Source organism: Eumetopias jubatus, unplaced genomic scaffold (genome assembly GCF_037043125.1).
Source record: "Eumetopias jubatus isolate StellerSeaLion01/CBP00866 unplaced genomic scaffold, mEumJub1_p1.0 scaffold_6, whole genome shotgun sequence".
Lineage (NCBI taxonomy): Eukaryota > Metazoa > Chordata > Mammalia > Carnivora > Otariidae > Eumetopias > Eumetopias jubatus.
In genome coordinates this window covers 5,738,124-5,743,087 of record NW_028274812.1, presented here as the reverse complement: position 1 = coordinate 5,743,087, position 4,964 = coordinate 5,738,124, and the positions used below count along the sequence as shown (strand labels likewise).

The following is a 4,964-nucleotide window of genomic DNA, read 5'->3' as shown; positions in this document are numbered from 1 at the left end:
CAACAGCATAAATTTCCTTCCTATGAAATTTCATTCCTTCCTGCTGTTATAAATGACTGAAAGCCACTTGTTTTCCAAAGGGAAGGAGGAATAATAGTAAATGAGACACTCAGTGAGCATTTCAAAATTCAGATATTTAAGAACTGAGCAACCTGAAAAGAGAAGAAAAAAAGATACCCCCACAAAAGAGAGATGACCATCCATGGGTTTCAGGAACAAAATAATTAAATAGAAAAATGAGAGGAATTCTTTATTTGTGGACTGATTTCAGGCACTTAACAGGCTTCTTTTTCTTTTCCCATTGATCAGTGTGAAGAGATCATAGGAGATTTAGAAATTTCCATTTTTTGAAGAGAAGCAGAAATCACACATCCATCCTAGAGACGGCAGGGAAGCTTCCTCGGACGGTGGGATACGAGATGGCTCAGTTCTTCTGCTCTAATGAAATTCCCCCTGATACATCTGCCATAGTGCACTGTTAATTACTTTTCTATTTATTTAGTAGACCTACAAGCGGAAAGCAATCTATTGCCAGGGAATCGTTTGACTCCTATGCTAAGTAGACGGCATTCCGATCCGCTGAGGTTGATAGCAGCCCGAGCCCAACTTTTATCTCATTGCCATGTCAAATTAGCACCCAAGAGGCCCTAGATACACGGAGGGGTTTTTCCCTTCTCTGCAAAAGGTTAATAGTTCTTAGACGTCAATAAACTGATGCTGGTCATTCTCTGCTGGGCCCTGCTTCTCTATCCCTGAAAGTGACAGGAGAGATTAAATGTAGGGTTTCCAAGGCGGGGAGGGGGTCTTCATGCTAAGGCTCTAACTGTAAAAGTACACAGGTACCTCTCAACCAATGCGGTCAAATACCCTTTGAAAAGTATGCTGTGTCTCCTAGAGGTGAACGGAAGAGTGAGGTCACATCTACACGACAGCGAAGCTTACAAGTCCATGATACGGCTTTAACCCTTTGCGCCAGGTTCCCCCGCAAGCACACGTGGGAATGATGGCCGCGTTACTGTGAGCTTGCTCTTCCTTCCTCATCCCGGGGTCATCTGGGGGTCAGTTAAGAGGAAAACTGAGTCAGAGATAAGCCTTATCTTTGCAATCCACTTTGGGTCTCCCAGGGGCTGGGGAAGAAGCCGATGCCGTGGGTGTCCGGCTACCGGGCAGTTATTTAAGGCAAAGAGAGAGGGGCCCAAACCTGAGGAGGGAAGAGCAGTCCAGGCTTTCCTCAGACGACAGTGCAAGGTCCCTCACCTTCAAGAGGAGAAAAGTGGCCCTCTCTCTGATTCAGTCTCCCCTCATTCTATGCTCTGGCTGGGTTTGGGGGTGGTGTTTTGTTTTGTTTCGTTGGTTTTGGTTTTGGTTTTTTGTCTCCCTTCCTCCCTCCCTTCCTTCCTTTTTCTTCAGTAAGACTGCCAGTCACATGGTCTCTTTCTGGAACCTGAAAATAAGGCAAGAGGAGAGGCACGGACAAGAAGAGCAGTAGTAAGATAAGCTAGCAATTCAAATTCGGCTTCCCATTTCCATCTTTTAGTGCGACTTCCTTTATTCAAGTCACCACTGAGCGGCTGGGCCCTGCTCGCTGCAAGTTCTGTCTGGGATCAGAAGGAAGTTGCAACTCTGAGCACGCTCCCAGAGACCCAAAGCAGGGTTTGGTGCTCCTGTCCCGGTCCAGCCCGGGCCCCCTTGGTCCCATCCCTGGCAAGTCAGCTGTCCTGCCTCTGAGCCCGGATCCAGCCCCTCCCCAATCCGATCCCCTCATCCAGGGCCTTTGTTTCCTTTGACCTTCAGCTCTGTCCAGAAGCATTTCCTGACTCTCCGGGGTCCACACTAGCGGCACCCTGGCTCCGAGTTCGTTGGCACTTAGCAAGACGGGCCCTACCGTCCTTTGCATCTCATATTTGCTTTGATAGTAGGATTCCCATGTCCTGCCCGAGGGGGTCCTTCTGCAGGTCCTGCTACAACATTCTGTGACCCCAGAAAGGGAACAAGTAGCCCCAGGCATCCTTCTGACTGGGACACAAACTGGAAGCCTCCTCTGTGAACCCGCTTCCCTTTCCTGCTCCTTCCTTCCTTGTTGGGACCCCCAGTTCTTGCTGCTGCTTGCAGCCCAGGCTTTGCTGCCCACTGCCGAGCTGGATCTGGTCCCATGGGCTCTGCAGCCGTCTATTTGTCACAGTGTCCAGTCAAGCCTCTAGGAAAAAGAGCACTGTGGACCCTCCCAGAGCACCTTCTCCCAGGCAGACCCCTCTCCCCGGCTCTTCCTCTCCTCCCCACCTTGACCCGTCCACGAATGCATTCGCCATCTCGCTATAGGGGTGGTACTTTTGTGAAAGCTGGGATCAGATGCTCTCTCTTTTCTTCTCGAGGTGGGAGAGTCAATTATGCATCAGAGTCTATTAATCTTATAAACAGTTATGGAGCTGAAGAGGCTGAATCGAACAGCTGAGGTTTTAAAGAAGTTGGAGTACCGGAGCCATTATTATAATTAAGTTCCGTGATGTATAATCATGTCTCTGGGTGACCAGGCACAATTCTTTAAGTCCGAGAAATTGTAAATTAAGTGCAAGTTTTCTTTTTTTAAATGTATACAGAGCAGCCTCCCAAAAGGTTGTGCTCATGACCAACAGCCCCTGGGCCCCTGTCTGGGGAAGGCACCTACCCCCAGCCCGACTGGCCCGTTGTCTTCGACGCTGTCATCCCCAAGCTGGTAGACCCTGCCGGCTAGCGAGGCACCTCTGCTCCTTCCGGAGACTGGGCGGGGGCTAGCCAGGATGAGGAAGAGGAGTACGCTGTGCTCCTTTTCTATTAAGACCTGTTTGGTTGTCTGTCTCTTAAATTTGGTTCAGTGGCATAAAAAAAGGGAATTTATCTTCCTCCACAGATGCAACAAACAGATGCTGGGACCAGAGATCTTGCACAGTCAATAAAAGATAAGTCATACAATCTATAAAACTGCTGAAAGAAATCAGAATTTCAGCAAATTCTAGTTTCTTTTTTTTTTTCCAGGCTGCTCCTTTTGATCAACTATGGGGAGAGGGGGGGAAAAGCCAGTCGTGCATAAATTCCATCTGTGATTATAGCATGGCACAGACGTGGCCGGGAGAGGAATAGGGGGTAGAGCGATCACTGAGCTGCGATATTGACACAGTAGACTGGACAATGATGCCAGTGATAAAGGCAAAGCTGTCATAATCAATTAGCATTTGACTTTTTGTAAAGATCTTGGAGGCGATGGGTTCTTTAGATTTTAACGTGCATCTTCAAAGTAATTTTGTAAGCTATTTAAATGATGCTCCCTGTTTACAACTCTGCATAATTTGATTATACAAACCATCCTCCAATCCTTGGATATGCGAATGCAGCATCAAAATGATTTTTTCCATATTTTGATAGAATTTGATGTTCACTGCAGTGATAAGATGTGACACAGATCACAGCAGGGCTTCAGTAACCCATTTATCGGGTACACTGAGGCTGGTCAGATTTTAAATGATGGCGTTTTGAGAATCATCCTTCACAATAAAAATCTGGAAACCAAAGACAGGGCAGTGATTGGTGTTTGGAATCAAAATGCCTTGGATCTAATCCCAGGGCCACCAGGATGCTGAATCTGCAAATTAAACTCTCAGATCCTCACTCTTCCCACCTGTAGAATGGGACTAATAAGACATAGCTGACAGAAATGTTATGAAGGTCAGCAGTTAGAGTGAAAATACCTGGCAGAACCTGGAGAGGACCCTCAGGTGGTGGCCATCCCTGTTCTACTACTAAAACTGTGACCATTACTAACATCTGGGCTATTCCTTTGGCAAAGTTATTCTTCAAGCAGGTATCAAGTGATGTAGTGATGCTGAGATTATGCCAATGGCCGAGCTTCATAGTGTTCTTAGAGGAGAGGGTATTTGGGATGTGTCTTTGAGGGGTCACCACCAGAACGTACCAGCCTGGAATGACAGATTGTGCATTCACTCAACACTTCCTCAACTCCTTCCGTGGATGAGATACTGTGCTGAGGGCGGAGAATTTAAGAATACAGATTTGGAGGGATCATCATTGACCTCTAGGAATTCACAGTCTAATAAACTCCTCGAGGTCGAGAAACTCCAAGAGGTCGAGGGGTAGGGAAGACAGACAATTTCACAGCCATGGAATAAGCACCAAATGGGGGTGCGCATTTGTAAGGTCCGGTAACGAGCAAGAGGGAAAGAACTTGCTTAGGACAGGTCCAGAAGGCTTCGCGGTGGACCTGAGGTCTGGGTTGAGGCATGAGAGAGGAGTAGGTTTGCCGACAGACAAGTGTCATGAAGCCTATTCTCGTGGAGCAGTGGTTATGGACTGGGTGTGATTTTGCTCCCCAGGGGCCATTTGGCAAGATCTCAAGACGTTTTTGATGGTCATGACGTGGGGGTGTTGCGTCCTCCAGCGGGTAGGGCCAGCTGAGGATGCTGCTGTGCTGTATGAGACAGCCCCCCTCGACAGAGAATTATCCAGCCCCAAATGTCAGTAGTGCCCAGGCTGAGACTCGCTGGGCTGGGGCGCCAGGAGGGAGAGTACATGGGGGCAGGAAGTCACACAGTGTGTCTGGGAAATTCTAGCTGATTCGGGATGGCCTCGTGCCCTTGCAGGAGAGGGAAAGGAGTCTGGAGGCGGTCAGCCTGTTTCTGTGCTCCTTGTACTTCCCCTATAGCAGCCCTAGTGTTAGAGGAGAACTCACTCGGTCCACCCTGGCGGGAAGCAATGGCCGGAAAGAGCCAAAGTTCCTGTATTATCTTCAATTTTCCTTCTCTTCATAAGTAAAATAAAAAAAGTAATGATAAGGTGTTTTTCCCCTACAAGTTTAAAGTCAGTACTTTAGGTAGACCAGCACGTGTGTGTCTGGACGGGATGCTTGAATGAGCCGGGATGGGCCTGAAGAATTTTGAACAAGGGGATGACAGGAGCCAATGTGTGGGTTTGAG

At 48.1% G+C, this 4,964-nt stretch overlaps 1 long non-coding RNA gene across 2 annotated transcripts; it reads right to left on the bottom strand.

The window, feature by feature from the left end:
• Positions 1 to 231: 231 nt before the first annotated feature.
• LOC114209194 (uncharacterized) lies at positions 232 to 1,323 on the bottom strand. Of its 2 annotated transcripts, XR_003609281.2 has the most exons (3): positions 1,202 to 1,323; positions 844 to 1,052; positions 232 to 752 (listed from the first exon to the last, which is right to left on the bottom strand). It is a non-coding gene; the product is annotated as an uncharacterized LOC114209194 (long non-coding RNA). The 2 variants fall into 2 exon arrangements; XR_003609280.2 differs by having other exon boundaries at positions 232 to 1,052.
• Positions 1,324 to 4,964: the final 3,641 nt, after the last annotated feature.